Here is a 7,500-nt window from a genome sequence, read left to right on the forward strand (position 1 = left end):
AACACTTAGCATCATAGCATTATATTTTTGAAATATCTATAAAACCGTCAAAAGCGTGTTTATTTTTATGTTGTTTTTTTTAAATTTATTATTAGACTTGCTTAATATGTTTTGCTAAAATTGCTGTTTCTTTTCAGATATCATCAGAAAAAGGTAATTTAAATTCATTAAAATGACAGATCTATCGAGCTTCCAAAGTGGTCAAATTGTTGGTGCTTGTATGGCAGGCGCTAGCGTAACGAAAACAGCTGAAATATTTGGTGTATCAAGAAGTACGGTCTCGAAAGTAATGACAGCCTTTGAGAAAGAGGGAAAAACCTCTTCATCGAAATAACACTCCGGAAGAAAATTAAAACTCTCAGATAGGGACCACCGGACTCTTACTCGACTTTTTAGAAAGGATCATAAAAGTACAGTTTCCAAAATTACTGCAGAGCTTAATGACCACCTCGAGAACCTAGTTTCCACAAAAACTGTTCGCCAAAAGTTGCACAAAGCCAGATTTTACGAGAGAGCTGCAATCAGAAAACCACTACTTTCAAAAACAAACGTTGCAAAGCGTTTAGAGTGGAGTAAAAGCCTACAGAATTGCTCATTAGAACAGTGGAAGAATGTTAGTTTCTTGGACGAGCCATCCTTTACCTTATTTCCGACCACCGGCCGAGTATACGTGTGGAGAGATCCAAAAGAAGCATTTATCCTAGACTGTCTTCTTCCCTCTGTTAAACATGGACGAGGATCTGTGATGATCTGGGGTGGGGGCTATATCTTGGGAATCCGCTGGTCCAATGGTTTCTCTTAATGGCAGAATTAATAGTGAAGACTATTTAAGCATTTTATCTGATCAAATTCATCCTATGTTTGCAGGACTGTTTCCGGAGGGAAGCACAATCTTTCAGGATGATAATTCACTAATTCATGCAGCTAAAGTTGTTACTGAATGGCACGAGGAACAAAAAAACAAGTAAGGAGTCGATATCCTCCACTATCATCACTACAAGAACTGGAGACTTTTTAGGTGAAGAATGAACAAAAATCCCTTTGGAAACAATTAAAACTTTGTACGAGTCCATACCACGTAGAATTCCAGCTGTAATTACTGCCAAAGGCGGTTCTACTCTGTATTGAAATAAATTTGTTTGAAATTTTATGGTGTTTCTATTATTTAGTCCATCACCTGTACTTATGGAGGAAAGACTGTCGGGGTTTGCCGGAAGGCTGCTTGAGGGCCGCATGCAGCCCTGGAACTGCGGTTGACAACCGCAATTTTATAGGCACGAACTTCAAATCAGAAACAGATGTAGAAAATCGAAAAATTTAGATACGTTATTAGAAACGTGTAAAGATTACGAACTGAGTGCAGTATGCTTGAGACAAAAAAAGGACGATGGAGTGTGCGACACAATGTAAATATTGAAAAGTTTGGAACCACAAGGCATTCATAAGAATCACGCTATTTTATAAGACGTTTAGAAGGAAAGATAGCATATGAATAGATTAATTCGAGATGCTTAAATGCATGAAACTCCAATGGAACTTCTGTTTTTATGTCCGAAGCTGTCTGTGTCCATCTGCTGCTGGTCTGAAATTCTGTTTGGGACAAATATGCCACTGCGCAATTGCTAATAGCCCGATTCTTGATCAAATTATGTGCTGCATATCTTATCAGAAAAAAAAACGAAAATAAAAACTTGGAAATCGAAATCAGGTTTAGCAGTCGTTTGAGGGCCTCTCATAGAAAAACTAAGAAACCTGTTGCAGGCATATGTATGCAATATGTAAAAGGGTTCGAAATCGAGTGAATATAATATGTATCATATATTATAATATACTAGCAGTATCGCCCGGCGTTGCTCAGGTTTCTAAGGGAAATAACTATAAAGCATTTTTAGAGAATTATAGCCAAAAAATGGAAAAAATGATGGTAAATTTTTTTTTAGTTAAAAAAGGTGGAGTTGCGTCCCCTAGACAGTTTGCGGTTTGTGTTTCTGATTCTCGACCCCATGTCGAATTTATCGATTTTTTTCAGAACTGGGGGAACTTTGCAAAATTTTCGCTGCGTTAGTTTTGAATTATGACATTGGGCTATGTGTGTGTCAAGTTTCATCAGAATCGGTTGAAAGCCGTGGTCAGGGTGAGGGTACAAGCAAACAGACACACAGAAACACGCACAGACAAACTGCCGTTTATATAGAGAGAGATATCATATATATATATATATATATATATATATATATATATATATATACATACACGCTAATATCGAATAGTAAGAATGAGTACTTAACAACGCATTGGGGGATAAATATTTTTCATTTGTGAGTTAACAAGGCTGTTGATGGTTATCTTGTTACCTTATCGATGAAACACCGATAAGGATGAAAAATGAAAAACAGAAAGTCACCGAAGTAAATCTTTTCTAGGTCTGAATGAACTGTTATAGAATGGATTCAAAAGATAAGCCTTTTACCTTTTCTAAAATGGCGCTGTATGATTCAAGAGAGTCCAGAGATTGTTCGTCAGAATAATCATAGCCATGCATGGCGAGATTTTTCTTCTTCCTTTCATTTTTGAATACGGCTCGTACCTATGAAACAGAAGTGAAACGAAAAAGCGATTAGATGTTATCAATAGGTCGTTAATAAAAGAAAATATAACGTTGAAATACATTGTACGCGCTTACTGCGTAAGGCATTAAAGGTTTCCTTTTCATTTTCCCTGATAAAGAAAGCTCCAGTAGAATTGAATCTGAGACCCTAGTATTATTATAGGTATGAGATATTTCATGATTTTATGAACAGTTTGGGTTCCAAGAGCTTTTAAAATCTATAGAGATGGTTGTGTGTTTGTATTAACGGTTATCATACTGACCAAAGACCTATTCCACTAACAGATTATCGCACTGGATCATGGAAGAAAGATATATTATATCCTGTATTGCAGTTCATACACTGTGAATTAAATCCACACATGCATACACACACAGATATACACAGGCATGTATATGTATAATATGTGGGTGCTTGCGAGCATTCGGCTCTCTCTCTCCTCTCTCTCTCTCTCTCTCTCTCTCTCCATATATATATATGTTTGTGCATGTGTGTATGTGGTATGAAATACTGGCCAGTGGAATGTATATGAACATCTGTATATATATATATATATATATATATATATATATATATATATATATATATGTAGTGTGCATGAGTGAGATAGAGAGACAGAAAGAGAGACGGAAAGGGAAACAAATAGAGAGAGAAATACAATACGATATTAAAAAATAGTAAAAGACCTTATCCTAATCTTACAAAGTTGTTTGAGAATGGTGACTGCGGCATTGGCTCTTTTTGTATATTTAGTCGGTAAGCGTAATTCCATGTGACTCCTCAGAAAGTCTTCTCTGTTATAGTCGTTTTTTTTAAATCTAGATCTTATCATTTAACCACAATGTTTTGAAAACGAGCTAAGTATTATATAACCAAAGTCTACTGAAGTGTGATTAACATTTATATATTATATCATATTATATTATATTATATTATATTATATTATATTATATTATATTATATCATATTATATGATATAATATTATATTATATTATATTATATTATATTATATTATAATATATTATATTATACAGAAGATAAAAATTGTCATTCATTTTATCATATCGTAATTGTAAGGTTGATTCTATTAGCTTTACTAATTTCAGTATAGAAAATGCACGTGTCGCATTTACGTGCTTCTTGAGTTTTATAAACAGAGACGGTTATAATCAAGAATCGAACCCGGATCTCAGTTTTCATTCGTTTTTAGTACACTACTTGACATTGTCATTAGAAATCTATTTAGAATACAATCAAGTATAACGATTAAAAGAAATGATAAATGTTCATTTTAATCCTGTCGATTATTAAATCGTCAATACGCTTTAGGGATTTCCATTCAAGTTAATGCTTTTAAACCAAGAAACTCTTCGTTATATTTCGCTTTGGATTTGGTTTGCAAGGTTCTTTATATGAGTTCGTTTGTTGAAGCATATTCTGTTGTGTCTGGGGAGAGTGCCTTTTAGTGCCTTATAATTTAACACACTCTCCGGTAAAATTTCCAGTCATTTCCTTCTTTATTTTTCTAAAATTTTCGTTGCGTCTTGTAACCTTTTCAATAGTTTGACTCACGTTATAATTTAACCCCAAAATATTTCCGAAATTAGTGACCAATTTCGTAATTACCGATAACAATTGATTCGACAAACGTTTCCCCAAATCAAATATTTTTGATTAGAGTCTTATCTACCAATGCTTTGGATTATGTGTGTTGTCACGCAAATCTTTGATCAAAGGAGTTGCATTCGAAAGCATTCCATTTCCTAGGGTAGTGCTTCGTAACTTTTTCTTAACTATCACGTCTGACTTTCATTAATACTTTTCAACGCCCTTGCAACGATGCAATGCTCATCAGAGCATTGTAACTTAGTTCCGGGTACTTGTTCGAAACTTTCACTCCATATTCATCACATGGCTTCATTCAAAGTTAACCAAGTATTCTTTGTGCTTCATGTATATCTGACACAGCAACCAGTTGACATTTGTCTTTATATGCTGAACTCTACATGTTCACACACATTAATATCTCACGCATACATGTGTGTGTGTGTGTGTGTACATACACACATATATGCATCATACACACAAACACACACGCACACATACACAGAGAAAGGCATACACACACACGCACACAGAGGCATACACATACACCACACACACACACACACATACATATAAGCATTTTTTGATTTAAAGTTTAAAGAGGCAAAATAGAGCATTTTTTGATTTAAAGTTTAAATAGGCAAAATACTCGGTGGCATTAAGCACATAAAATATATCGTAAATATGCAAAAAAACATACAAAATAAAACGAAGATAAGAATTTTCTAAATGAAAACAAATATATCCATATTCCACCCAACAAATTCTGTCTCTTTTTAAACTATGCTTTTTTTGTTTGCATCTGAATATTTTTACAGATCTTTCACGCATATATAGTTCAAATGAAGCTTCTGTATGTCACGCTTGACTCAGCTCAGTTCAGACAACGGGAAAAAAATGGCTGCTCTTAACTTGAACATTAGACAACGCCTGAGTTAATAACGTCTTAGAGACCTTAATATTATTATTTCATTTGTAAAAAAATACAATTAGGACACAGGCATCACTGCAAGATTAAGCGTAAGTAGGACTGTACGATTAAAATATTTGCCTTGCATCTTCATGGTTCCGTGCTGAGTCCTACTTCGCGGCATTTTGGGCAAATGTCTTCCACGGTGACCCCAACCCGACCAAATATATTCTGAGTGAATCTGGTAGACGGACATTCGGTGGAAGAGGTCCGTGGCATCTCCACTTTGGATGAGTCTTGTATTCTTTTAATCTTTTATCCTTTTACTTGTTTCAGTCATTTTGACTGCGGCCATGCTGGAGCACCGCCTTCAGTCGAACAAATCGATCCCAGGACTTATTCTTTCTAAGCCTAGTACTTACTCAATCGTTGTCTTTCACCAAACTGCTAAGTTACGGCCACGTAAAAACACCAACATCGGTTTTCATGCGATGGTGGGGCGACAAACACATACATACATACATACATACATACATACATACATACATACATACATATACATACATACATACACACACACACACACACACACACACACACACATACACACACACACACATATATATGTATGTATGTATATATATATATATATATATATATATATAATATATATATATATATATATATGTATATATATATATATATATATGTATATATATAATTGGCCCTTTTCGTCTATGCAGACAGTCAATTTAGCTGAGAGATCACTTAATCGAACATATCAGGGGTTCCCTTTCTTGCAGCTTCTTTCGTGGCCGATTCTTCCTATGACTAAAGCGCAGCTTATGTCACAGAACTTGCATGCCAAGAGGGTGTCTCGGCCCTCTGCATTTCTGTTGTTTCCCTTTCGCCGCTGACGCTTCACAGCCTGTTTTCTTCTGTAGCTGCTCTCTAGCAAAGCAGTTCCTTCCTTCACCACAGTCCTCCACTTTGTTCTGTCCTCATCCCTCTCTTCCCAGGTGCTGACATCCACCTCACACTTGGACAAACTAGTTTCGCAAGTGTCCTTATATATAAACGATGGGCTTCTTTCAGTTTCTGTCTACCAAATCTAGTCACAAAGCTTTGGTCGACCGGAGGCTACAGAAGAAGACACTTGCCCAAGGTGCCACATAGTGAGACTCAACCCGGGACTCTGTGGGTGGGAAGCAAGCCTCTTACTACACAGCCACTCCTTCGCCTATTTTAAGATTACCTTCCTTTTACAAGCGTAGCTAGTCTTTATTTCTATTTTGCTTTTATGAGCCATCCTTTACAGGCGCATATGATTTTAAGAAAACAATAACTTATGTTCTATAACATTTGATAAATATACATATTTCTACACGCACACACTCGCATACACATATATCCAAATTTAGAGAATGAAATAGATAGAATCTAAGCTACGTATGTTTCCTAGTTAGCAGAACATCGGAAGTATTAATTACTCCACGTGAGGTGCTTCATTAGCTGCTCATCAGGCCAAAGGTACCTTAGTCTCTTGAAGGTTGCATTGTCGCTAAGGGATGCCATGTAAACTCGCAGGAGATTCGATCAAAAATGTGTATATGTGTGTGTGTGGGGGGGGCGTACATAACTCTATGTGTTTGTGTTTCTCCTTCCACCACCGCTTGACAACCGATGTTGTTTTGTTTGTGTCCCCGGTAGACTAAGCACCAGATTTTAAAATATGTACTGGAGTCGATTTGTTCGCCTACTGTACTTCAAGACGATGCCCCAGGATGGCCCACTGCCCAGTGATTGAAAAAAGGTAAACGATAAAAGATATAATTATATATTATGTGCAATTCGCTAAGCGAGAAATTGCGAGAGTTAGACGAGACGGCCTCTGCTAATCCAAATCTTCTGGCACCATTTGCTAAACTGTTAAGTCAGATGTCCTTTCACGTCTGACTGTGTGTGTGTGTGCGTGTGTGTGTGTGTGTGTGTGTATGTGTGTATGTGTGTATGTGTGCGCGCGCTTGCATGCGCGCTTTGCACGTGGTAATGTGGTCTGGCTTTTTTGTTTTGTTATTTTTTAACTACATGTTTTGGCTAATTATTATATTTTTTATTATAATTGAAGAAATCAACATCTTCATCATCATCATCATCATCATCATCATCCTCATTTTTATCATTTTCCTTTCTGGTCTATTCATGCACGTGTATGTGTGTGTGTGTATGCATGTCTGTCTGTGTGCGTATCTGTATACGTGTGTGCATGTATGCGCGTGTGGTGCTTATGTGTGCGCGCACATGCGTGATTCCACTGACTTCGCATGTTGTGAATGTAGGCGCATAAGTGAATGAACAGGCAAAGGAGAACGGTG

At 36.4% G+C, this 7,500-nt stretch overlaps 1 long non-coding RNA gene across 1 annotated transcript in view; it reads right to left on the reverse strand.

The window, feature by feature from the left end:
• The window catches only part of LOC118762929, an 18,507-nt gene extending 15,907 nt beyond the window's left edge, over positions 1–2,600 (reverse strand). Inside the window, exon 1 of the long non-coding RNA XR_004998681.1 lies at positions 2,471–2,600. This is a non-coding gene — a long non-coding RNA (uncharacterized LOC118762929). The remainder of the gene's footprint in view (positions 1–2,470) is intronic.
• Positions 2,601–7,500: the final 4,900 nt, after the last annotated feature.

Source organism: Octopus sinensis, linkage group LG4 (assembly GCF_006345805.1).
Source record: "Octopus sinensis linkage group LG4, ASM634580v1, whole genome shotgun sequence".
Lineage (NCBI taxonomy): Eukaryota > Metazoa > Mollusca > Cephalopoda > Octopoda > Octopodidae > Octopus > Octopus sinensis.